Source organism: Pan troglodytes, chromosome 1, assembly GCF_028858775.2.
Source record: "Pan troglodytes isolate AG18354 chromosome 1, NHGRI_mPanTro3-v2.0_pri, whole genome shotgun sequence".
Lineage (NCBI taxonomy): Eukaryota > Metazoa > Chordata > Mammalia > Primates > Hominidae > Pan > Pan troglodytes.
This window is the reverse complement of record NC_072398.2, coordinates 54,879,576-54,892,150: the sequence shown is the minus strand read 5'-3', so window position 1 is coordinate 54,892,150 and position 12,575 is coordinate 54,879,576. Positions and strand designations below refer to the sequence as shown.

Sequence of the window (12,575 nt, the reverse complement as noted above, 5' to 3'; positions counted from 1 at the left end):
AGCTGGGATTACAGGCATGCACCACCACACCCAGCTAATTTTTTTGTATTTTTCATAGAGACAGCGTTTCTCCATGTTGGTCAGGCTAGTCTCGAACTCCCAACCTCAGGTGATTCACCTGCCTTGGCCTCCCAAAATGCTGGGATTACAAGCATGAGCCACCGTGCCGGACCAATCCTTACAACTTTAAGGATGTTTTTCATTCCTACATATTATTGAATTTATGTACCAGTTTAATGACAGAAGTAATTTTTTTTTTTTGAGATACAGTCTTGCTTTATTTCCCAGTCTGAAGTGCAGTGGCATGATCGTAGCTCACTGCAACTTCTGACCCCTGGGTTCAATTAACTCTCCTGGCCTCGGCCTCTGGAGTAGCTGGTACTACAGGTGTGCACCACTGCATCTGGCTGAGTTTTTGGTTTTTTGAAATTTTTGTGGAGACAGGGTCTTGCCATGTTGCCCAGGCTAGTCTCAAACTCCTGGCCTCAAGTGATACTCCCACCTCAGCCTCCCAAACTGCTGGGATTACAGATGGGAGCCACTGTGCTCATCCAGAAGTAATTTTTGAACTAAAACATGGTAGATCATTCCTGATTTGCCTTGAGAATTGCAAGACCTCTCCTCATAAAATATATGAGAATGGGAAAATAGCCACAATATGCCATTATGTACAGACAAATCCAAGAAGGAATTTATTCAGAGACCCAGAAACATGGAAAGTAGGTTGATTATACGGGGATAGATTTCAATAAAGAACATGAAAAAAGACTTGAGAAAAACACAAGAATCTATGTGGGAAGTCGAATATCATTCCTAATAATGCAATTTTTTAATTATTAAGTATCCAGAGTTGCAGTTACCCAATCCCAGTGTACTAGATAAATGGGAACTCAGAAATAGTGACAAAAGCAGGAAGAAAATCATAGTAATTGGGAAGAATAGGCTAGGAGTCGGATGTGTAAATCGCATTTCCTGACTGAGCACTGTGCAACGTGGCCATGCCACAGTAGAGGTGCAAAATGGTGGCTGCTCATTTGGCCTCTTCCCACTCCAACAGCATTCTTTTTTTATAGTGTCTATTTTGAATCATGTAGTTTTCATAACCTATACCCTGATATTAATTTAATGATATAAAATAATGCAAATTATTTTATAATTGCTCTAAGATGCATTTCTTTACAAAAGACAGTGGATTTGTAAAGACATCCATTTATATATTCTGTTGTCTTCACAAACCCACTCATGGCTACTGGTCAACATATCAATTAAAACCCTATAGGAAGAGCCAATAATTATGTTTACTTATATTCAGGGCAATGAAAATGTCAGCACATTCAGCATCCTTATACGATTACAACCTTCTGTATACTTCAGAACACACATGACAGGTAATTTAATATCTGGCATAGTGGAAAATTCCAGCAAATCTAACAACTCCCTAATGGCATCTTGCCACAGATGTTTAATAGGGGAAGAGAATGTATCAAATCTGTATTCCTATTTAAGTCCTAGAGAAATGAGCTTGTTTATTTATAGCAAAACAATGCTTTTACAGTAGCACTTAAAATATATTGCCTGTCAGTTTTAATATTTATTATGACATAAGTGACTGATAGAAACAGGAAGAAATAATATTTTAAAGACAGAAAGAGATACAGCTTTGTTGAATTCTTTCTGAGACTCAGGTTAAGAAAGCTGTAAGTGACAGCTACTTTGAAGGAAGAATATTACTTACTAGAATTTCAAATAATGAAAATAATAAAACAGATAAAAGAAAAGAAAACTATTATTTTCTTTCAGACTATAAATTTCCACTTCTATGTAGACGACAAATCACTCATCGCTCTCTAGCATGTATGCAAACAGATAGATTAAAAGCTAAGTAACCAAAGAAATGGAAAGATCAACTTTCTTGTGACAGAACATCCAAAAATGTCAAGAGGTAACTTTGGGAAAAGAGATTACAAGAGAAGACTGAGCACATTTCATTTCCTCCCTCCTTTCTTGAAGGAGATAATCAGTCATGAATATCATCGCTTTTTTTTTTCCATTTTCTCCTTTTACAATTTTGAGTTGATTTTGCCCTTTGAAATCACTTTCTCTAACCTCTCCAGTAAAAACCAATACCTAAACCAAAATAAAATAAAAAACTTAAAACAAACATTTATATTTAAATCCTTTTTAGTCCAAATTTGGGAAGAAGAGAAATAGCATAAAATAATGGCTTGTTACAGATGTATTTTTCTATTATTATTATTTTTTAAATTTATAACTTTTATTAACAAAACAAACTGAGGAAAAGGGCCAAAGAACACTGGTTTTGGAAGTTGGATGAATAAGTAAGTGATAGAAACAGGGTTAAAATATCAGTAAACATAATTTTCCCATGGGTAACTTCATAAATGACTAAGTAAGAACTGATTAAGTATTTTGGTTTGCATTGTTAAAGATTATGAAACTCAAAAAATTTACAAGCCTCTTGAAAATCTTAAACATACAATATTTAAAAATATGCAGCTGGTTCTTGGGGAAATATAGAAGTGTCATATAAATGCTCATTACAACATATTTCAAATTATAATAATGCTGATATTTCTAACAAAACACAAGGGCCCTTGTGACCTGCTTCTATCCAAGTGTGTCTTTAATCTCACTTACCTTTTTTATGTATGCAAGTGGTACGATGGAGATGTAGGGCTTCATGAGAGAGACAATGCATGCAGGAATGCACCTGCATCGCCCCTGTTATGCAGCTAGCAGATGGAAATATGGTTAAGAACTCCCTCTTATACCAGAATGTTTGCTCAGAAGGGACTGTCCCAACTTAGGCGCAGGTGTAATAAATCAACTAAATGTCCTTAACTTGACCCAAGCTCATTATAATATCATTAGCATGACATCTGCATTGTGGTTTCACCACCACCACCCCTACTACCCACTGGGCCTTTCTGTGGTGCTTATGCACCACAGATGGAATTACTGATGGAATTACAGATGGAATTATTAAGATGGAATAACTATGGACAAGAACGCATCTGGGCAGTAAGAACTGGGACCAGGAAGCAACTAGGAAGTAAAAGGTTGTGCAAGATGCAAATGAGAAACACACCCCTAGAAATGAGGTTTGTAATCCCCTGGGGCAACCCACTTTTGAGTCCCCTCTCCTTACTGAGCGCTTTCTGTCACTTAATAAAGTCTATTCTGCCATACTCACTCTCCTATGTCCATGTACCTCATTCATCGTGGTGGTGAGACAAGAACTCAGACCTCGCTAAGCTAAGGAGTAAGGCTTCTGCAACAGAACAAGCCAGAATTTCCTACATGAAATATTTATTTTCACATCTTTGTGATGTTTTGACAGTGTCCTGAAGGAAAATGACTTTTTTCCATTCTTTATTTTAAAATTTTTTATTTATTATTAAAGACTCATATTAAGTATTTCCTTTAAACTCCTTTCCTGGATCTCTGATATGAGTTGAATTTACCTCATTTACGATGGCAACCTAAACATATCATTATATCATCACTTAGTGTACTGTATAAAAATCTGTTTTCTATGGGTTACCTCTTCTACTAGGCTATAAGATCCCTATTTTGATTAACCTGGCTTTACTTACCTCTGCCTTTCAGTGTCTAGAATGTGCTAAAAATTTTTATCATAACATAATGAGGTCATTCTTAGTACTAGACAATTGGTAATAGGGTCCAGCCCCCTTGGTATCCATGGAATTAGCAGTTAACTTTTTGGCTCCCACAAGTAATGAGATTCATTGTACACCATCATCAAAATAATAAGTCTTAAAAAGGAGTATATCCTGCAGATGTAGAAACTTTACTACACATTATAACTACATCTTTTTGCCTCTGTTTATTCTGAAAGAAAAGCAATTTAACCTGATGTTTTAATGTCATGTGGTGCATACTATATAATATTAAAGCATGTAAATGGGGTGGTGGTGGTCAATGCCTTGATAAACTTAGTTAGTGGTTTTCTTTCAACAGGCAAAACCTCTAGGCTTAGTGTAAAGACGTTCTATGATATTTGTTCTAATCAGGACTAAGTCACTCCTTGTATTAGTAAGAAAATACTGTGGAAGACTAGAAACAAGGTGGTGGGGGTAGGGGTAAAAAGAAGAAAAGAAGGGGCGAGGATGAAAGGGAAGGAAGGGGAGAGGAAGAGAGGAGTAAGTGGAAGAGAGAGAGAGGAGAAATAAAGACACAGAAATAAAAAGAAAGGGAAATAGAAAAGATGCTTTCTTCTTCCTTCCTTGCTTGCTTGATTGCTATTTTGCTTGCTTGCTTTCTTTCTCTCCTTCTTTCTTTTTCTTTCTTTTTCTTTTTTCTTTCAATAAAAATGTATCATAGGAACAAATGTGGTGTTCCCTCTGAGACAACTACACTCCCACGTGCCTCTTCCAACACATTTTAGTTCTCTTTTTATCATGGCATAGACAATTGTCAGCACTGCTAAAAACTAAATACAGGAAAAGTTGGTTGAGGTTATACTATTCCTTTCATGCTACAATGATGTAACATCATTAAGATCAAAGGGAATTGTTAACTTTCCTCTAATAATAAAAAACACACAAAAATACTGAAACCTTGGATAGGCTTACGAACATTTTAAAAGGCAGAATAATTTTCCCTTACTCAGGATAAATTTTGCCTCTTATCTCTAAATATTATTCTACTGTTTGACAAGAAATAAAAAAATTACTAAATCTTTCACATCCCATATTTTACTGCTGTCTATATTTTACATTTGATATAAACATTTTACAGCAGGTATTGTACACTGAAATTTGGATTCATTTATCTCATAAAAAGGAATACAAATGATGGATTGAAACACCCTGGTATCTAAAATTCTAAAATCATTAATATTTTTATTGAAAGTTATAGATTATATTAACACCAGGGTATAGGCAGTGAAAATACTCCCTACAGTTTAGTGTCAATAGTCTGAACAGCAGTCAGTTTTCCATAAAACATGAAAGCCAACAAATTCTGTTATTGGGTAACAAGCTGATCTAAGCCTAATCTATAGTTATTTACTTGAATGGTACAAGTGGATAAAAACATGTAACATCTTTTAAATGCTTATAAAAAATTTAAAGATAAATGCTAGTTTAATTATAGTCATATGCAAATAGGTTTTATTGTTAATACTGAATATAAAGTATAAAAACATAAATTATAGTCTTATGATAGAGACAAATGTCAGCCTTAATTGATGACACTGTATAAGCAATTTTCTGTTTGTAACATTTGTTTTAATTTTCTCACACAAATAACAGAACTTGCATTCATATAATTAAACACACATGGACTATTAATATTTTTGACATCATCTAGGGAATTTACTTAATTATGCTTCACTCTTTAAAATGTGTATTTACTGTTAAATTCTGAAGTAAATAATAACATTCAACAATATTTTCTATATCTCTGGAATTATAAATCCAGGACTGAAAACAACCCATGGAAGCTTGATCGTCTCTCAGGAAAAATGTTCTGTAAGTCTGGAATATATACAAGTAATATTATCAATCACTAACTGCAAGTAAATAATTAATATTATTGTAAGGGCTATTATTTAATCTTTTAATCTACATATAGGATAGGTGTTTCATTTAACTTATAAAAATAATTATATAAAAATAAGAATTATTACTGCTTATACAAATTTTGAGGCTTTGCAATTCTGCTGCAGTAATATGGCTAAAAATAAATTGTACAAAGAAACACTTAAGGACATATAATGTGAAAGTATATGTGAATACAGTCAGAAATATTCTGGTAATGACTAGATATACGAATTTAGAAGATTGTTTTCCTCATCTTGTTAAGGTTTATTTGTTTATTTATCTTTATTTGTATTCAATAATCTTTAGTCCTAGAAAATTTTAGGGGAGAGTAAAAGAGAGTAAAGACATCCGTAAATTGTATGATTCATACTATGACCCAAAGACTGAGATCATCAGATATTGCAGAGAAAAAAAATCTTTTATTGAAACCCTCAAATAGTTTAGCCACAGTATAAACTGTAGAAGATGAAATGATGAACAAATATTCAATGCTCATACTCAAAAACAGGGGTTTTCAAGATTATTATGCTTCAGGATCACCCTGAGGGTGTGTTAACACACAGATCACTGGCCTTCACTCCATGCTCCCTCCTCCTGAGTGTCTGATTCAGTAGGTCTGTGATAGGGCCCAGGAATTTGCATTTCTAGTGAGTTACCAGTTGCTGCTAGGATAGAGACCACATGAGGGTCCTCCACCCAGGCTGTACAGTAACTCATCTCCGGAATATTTATCCCCTAAGTTCCTCGCATAATTTATTGTTGGGGAAAGCACTGTTGTTTTCTGAAGCTCTCCATATGAAAGGGCAGTCTCCAGGAATTATGTAAAACTTGAGTTGGGCATTGATATATAGATTGGGTCCACAAAGTTTTAAAAAAACACAAGAGGATATTTACTGATAACAATTACAGTTACATAGCATTTTCCACTTATAATGTATTTGCTTATGCTTTTTCTTGTTTAACTTTGGTCTTTACAACAATTCAATAAAGGAGGCAAGTATTATAATTTCTTTTCTTTAGAAAAGTGATCTGAAGCTCAGTAACATCCTTAGTTCATAACTTTTGCATGCATGTTTGCATAATTGAAATGAAAACATTCTGGCTGCAAGTTAAGTGATTATGGCTGTATACCCTATGCACCATATGCTTATTATGTCTATGAAACAGTAATGAGGCCAACATGGCCAGAAAGACTCCATTAGGCAGTAGTGAAAAAAATATGTAGGATATTTGGATAAAAGTAGATATGCGTAGGGTAGGACAAGACTATGGAATGTCTTAAAATCAAGTTAAGGAATTTGAAAGTTGTAGCAATCAATAAAATCAGTGTAAAATACTATCCTGCAACAGAAAGATGTGCAAATCATACACATATATAATATCTTACTATTTGGAATCTATTTTCTACTAACTTCAGGAATTAACTCACTCCAAAGCTGTAAAAAGAAAACAGAACATGTGTTTCTTCTAATTGGTACAGTCAGTCTCATTACAAATCCTGATCCCCAAAGTAGGAGGCTGGCGGGGGTAGAAAAGGAGAAGAGACACAACTAAATTCCATGCAAGTTTTCATTCCAAGACTATTTTCTCCTGCTCTTCATTTTCTCATTAGGCATTGAGAAAAAAGTGTGGTCTTCTTGGCTGTGGGAGGCAGCATGGCTGGATCTCATGCTGGTTGCTGTGCTTTCTCTGCTGTGCTGTCTGGCCCAGCCCATCTGAGACACTGAGAGCTGTTGCTGAGGGCCACTGGCCTAACCGCCACCTCTTCCCAGGCAAATGCACATTTGGACTGGTGTAACTTGTGGCCTGTTCTCTTTACATGAATAGTGCTGACCAACCCCTTCACTCATTCCTCATAGGTACTGTGGGCCCTACTAATGACTCTCTCACTTGGCTTACATAAGCTGCTCTCTAGCTTTTAGTAAAACATTACTATTCTTCATGGTAAAGACATCTGGTAATCGTCTCCATCAGAGAAGATGACATCTTCCTCTTTGTCTTTCAGGAGATGCGCTAGGTTATGTCCACTTAGGAAGCAGGACCCAACATAGCACTAGACATACAAAAGACTTCTTGGGGGAAACAACTGGTTGATGATAAAGAGGAGAGAGGCAGAGAAAGGAAGGTGAGCTTGCAGATCACGATGTGTAGGTCTGACCCCTGTGAAGGAGAAGGGAAGGAAGAGTTGGTGTGGAGAGTCTTAGACTGTAATGCGGTTCTAAGAAAATTTCTGCCAGTTATATAAAGAGTCATTGAGCAAAAGTCTTCCATTGGCAGAGTTGTGTGTCTCTCAGAAATTAGTCTGCATTATTACTACCAGCATGCCCAGTTGTTGGCTAGAAGGAGCCCAGGAAGGGTGGTCTCTCTTTGAAAATGATGGATCCGAGGAAGGCAGCAGCAGTGACTATCAATTTTACCCCAATAAGAGAGAACTGTGTGGTCTATTTTCTCGGCCACTGTAGGCGATGCTTCATACAACACAAATCTACTTCTATATGCAGGTTTTGGAAGCAGTTACTTATTGGGAGAGGCAGTTCACCATATCCCCCGAGCATTCCTGTATGTCCTTGTCAAGTGTGCCAAATTGCAAATGGCTAACCATTGTCTGACTGTGAACAGTTTCTGTATCTAATTATGTGGCAACCAAATAGGTGAAGACCAGCACAGCATGGCTACTGTATAACTGTCCACTCACTAGAAAGGAAACTGACATTTTTGCTGCCTGCCACAAAAGATGCTAGGTCTTTGGCCCTCAGTTCTTTAGCTGCATCACAATGCACTCTTTTAGTCTCATCTGGGATACTGAGATACCTTATGAGACTTGGAGAAGGGGAGAACTGATATAACCATGTTTATGTTTCTGCTGTGAGTATTAATATGCAGACTTCCTATTATTCACCAAGTCTCACTGGTGCCTTTGGAGTTGTGGCAAGCTTAGTCCTGCCTTTGTCTTTGAGGTTGGAGCACTTTCCTGACAGACACAAGGGGAGGGTTGTTGAGATATACAAACTTTTTTTTATTTTTCCAAGAGGAGAAAAGACAAGGGCCTTATGTGCCAGTTTCAGTGATATGAATTGCTCCTGCTCAAGTGTTGAAAGACAGTGGATGGGGCAGAATAAGTGGATCTTGAGTGCTGCACTAGTTAATAAATAGGAGTAAGTAAATAAATAGACTGAAAGGTAAGAGGTAGGATTGAAATAAGCAGCCCAAATGGTACCATGATTTTTGCTTGTTCTCCTATAAAAATGGAGACCGGGAAGTACTCTGGTCCAACATCAGGAAGGGAAATATAAACTACCTATGTCAAAAGGCAGGTGAATTTGCTTGATGTGTCTGGGGATTTACATAGGCTATGTCATAACAGAGGTTCCTCCATGGAGATTGGTCTCCTCCTACTGGAGGAACTGAGAAGTTAACTGGTTGCCCTAGGATAAATTAGCCTTTCAGCACCTCTCCTATCTGGCCCTGAACCACCACATCCTGATTTACTATCCTTTAGGGAGATTGTATAATAAAGGTAGATCCAAAGTCCCTCCAATTCCAGAGACCAAAAGTTTTAGTCATGGTAGGGACACAGTGGGGCAGGAGGGAAAGTGGAGTATACAAACATTTAAGGCTTTGTTTGGATAACAATGCTCAAGTGGCTGTATAATCCGGTTCTCTTGAGAGGACTGGACCACACATTCGATTTGCTATATTTGGAAAAAGAGGTATATGAGAGAATGGAAGTATCTGTATCTATATCCATCACATTTACTGTGCTGCTACAGGGAACTTGAAATGTCTTGTTATTGTGCCATTAATGAGTGGGTTAAGATGTGCAAGTGAGACTTCTTTCCGGGATGATTTGATGATATTATGATGATTGGCTCCACTAAAACCCAATAGTTCAGGGGTGACTCATTCATTCTGAGCCCTTGGCAATCACGTCTTTCTCAGGCTAGAGTTGTTACACATACTCATTCACAGTCATAAAGGAGCAAGGGACTACTAGGAGGCAGCCAAGTCAATCAACTGAAGTGCATACACTTTCCTTCCCGAGTCATCTTTAAAAACAGTCCTACCTTATTGTGGTGATCAAGGTTAATTACCTTGCCAAGATACTGACTCTTCTTTTTGAGTGCTGGTCCCAGAACCCAGGCAGTCAAAATTTCTCTGATTTGTCAAGACCTCAATGGCTTGTCCTTAATGAAACCTTTGCTGTGGTCCCTGGCAAGAATATGATCCAAGACCTTCAACCTTGCAGAATCAAGAAATATGAGGATAAAATCATGCAGTGAGTCATTGGGACTTACGGAAGTGGGGCTACTTCTATTCCTACTCCTTGCTTTCTGCAGTGATCTGTTCTTCCCATTGAGGACAGAACACTATATGGGCGGGTGGTGGGTGGAGTGTTCTTTGACTTAATGGATATGCACAAAGGATAAAAATCCATCCTTGGAGAGTGTTGCTTCTGAGTTGGTGCTCCAATTCTGCCTCTAGAAGAATACTTCAATGTTCTTGGAGGATAACTAGTGGAGTGTGTGGTACATGATATAACCAGTGGATCTCACAGTCACGGGCCAACTCACACACCTCTGCACCATGAAGTGGGTTGCCTGTTCAGATGCTATTTTGTGTAGGATTCCGTGACTGTGCATGAGGCATTCCATAAGCCACTGAATAGTGTGCTGACTGGGGTTCTTCAAGAAGGAATGTCAAATCCCCACACAAACTGCTGGCACATCAAAGACAGAAAGGTCCCAATGTAGCTGACTTGCTGCCAAGTGTCATTTTAGTTTCCTTGAAATATAATGTCATGTTGACATAGCTACATTGGTCTCTGTTGCTGACAGGTTGAATCTTTAGGAGCAGCAGAAGTTACTCAACCTTTATAAATGGGAATTAATGCTGATGGGCCTATCACTGCAACCAGGGCCATTTTATTGATGTGCCATTTCACCAGTTCCAGCGCAGCCAATGATGAAACCTGACTAATGTCAAGTAGTCAACACATTTGAATATTTCATCGTTGAGTGTCTCTTACGTAGTGAATGTTTTCTCATGGGTGTTAAAATGTGATACAAAAATCTTCACACTTTGTATACATTTCCATATGTCTGTTCATATGCTGCTACTCCAGACCTCCTTCATGTCTGGTCTCTCGATTGACATTACCATTGGGTATCTAGTAATCAATATAAATTCTCACCTTGGGCTACATATTTTTCTGAAAAAAAGTGAATGACCATTTGCCCTGGTTATCACTCTGTCTACAAGGAGGATTTTTCCTCACTGTTGTCTTTCAAGGCAATTTTTGGAAAAATGACATAATGAAGCAACAGTCCATTTTCAACTGATACCCACACATAGAGTCAATTAATGATAATACAAACGCAGGCCTTTTTTTTTTTTTTTTTTTTTTTTTTTTTTACCTAATCCACTTGATAACAAGATTTCTCTCTGCTCATAGGATAAGCCAGGGGAAAGGAACTGGGGCAATTGTGGTGGGTGGCATGGAGGTCTGGGCTACCTGTGATGTAGCCTATGAAGGAGAAGAAGAGGGAAGAAGGATTGGATGGAAGAGTCTTACATCAAAACGCAGTTCTAGGAATGGTTCAGCCATCCCCATAGGGAGTCCTTGAGTCAAAATTGCCTGTTAAAGAGTCTAACATTTCACAGAAATGGGCCTGTATTCATAGCCTCCATAGACATAGTCAGACTTTCAATTCTGCTTTTCACCACTTACGCTGCAATGTACAGGGAGCATTGCATCAGAATTGTGTATCTATATGTCACACTCTGGATGCTAGACTTGACTTGCTAGTGGTCTATCAGCCTCCATGATGGAATAAAGTCACCCTGCATAGCAGGCTCTTCCCAAGTTTACATACAGAAAGCAGGCTAACATCCATCCCTGTGCTCTCAGTTTTCCTTTCAGCCTTTGAACCCACTTCAGACTCTCAGTCCTCCAGGGATCAGCACACATATATCTCATGAGCTTGACCCTTTCTCCCTTCACAGTATCCTCTGGGACTATAAATTATTGGCTTTTTTTTTCTTTCTCTTATGATTGGGGCTTTTAATATTTCATATTAAATTGAATTCTTACTCAGCTTAACATCCTGGATTTATTAAATTTATATGACCTAATCAACAAAAAGTTTCTTTATATATCAATGGAAAGTGAAAGTTTTAAAATCTTCTGAATACGCTTGCTTTTCAAAACAATTGTCATGAGATGATACTCTAGCAATCCAAAGGTGAACCTATTTTTTTTTTACTTCTTTCTTTTTGTAGTCCTCCTGTAAATCCTATTTATCCCTGAAGCAAATAGTTGCCTCTGGCTGACTAAAGAATAATTCCAAGCAAAGGGAACCTAAAATATAAAAGTAAATATTTTTCAAAAAATATGATCTTCATTATGTAGTCCTGACAAATAAATGACAAAACAAAGCAAAGGATTATAAGTGTCAAAAGAGAAAGCAATCTAACTGGGGAAAGCAGTCAGAGAAAGATTAACAGCCCTACGAGTTTATGGTTTAAGTGATTGAAGACTGAAAATTTTAGCCTTCCTGTTGTTATTGTTGAAGGGGTCCCATTAGCCTGCTGAAGATGAAGTGTGTGTAAAGACAGTTGGTGAGCAATAGGAAAATCATATTTCAACCATATGTCCATGATGCACACAGCCTGGCTTGTACATCCCTGAGCCTGAATCTTGAGAATGGGTCTTCTTTGCTCAGGCGTTGTCACATGGAAGTATTTAACCTGTGGAATGAGCCCTTTTCAGGCTCCCTTTATTTTCCTGCATATACTTATCATTCTGGTTGTTCATATTCCTTTAACTTCTCCATTCCTTTAGTAGTTCCTCTTTCCTTCTTCTGTTTCTAGTCTAGGAACCTTTCTCTAACCCACTCTTTAGGCTTGTAAATATTCCAAAATCCACGGTTGGGATATTTTTTACCTGATTCCACTGCTGGATAAAGGGTGAAGTAAGCTTCAGTTTCT

At 37.4% G+C, this 12,575-nt stretch overlaps 1 long non-coding RNA gene across 1 annotated transcript in view; it reads right to left on the bottom strand.

Moving 5' to 3' along the window:
- The window catches only part of LOC134808458 (uncharacterized), a 191,524-nt gene that overhangs the window by 120,691 nt on the left and 58,258 nt on the right, over positions 1 to 12,575 (bottom strand). The gene's annotated exons all lie outside the window — the stretch shown is intronic.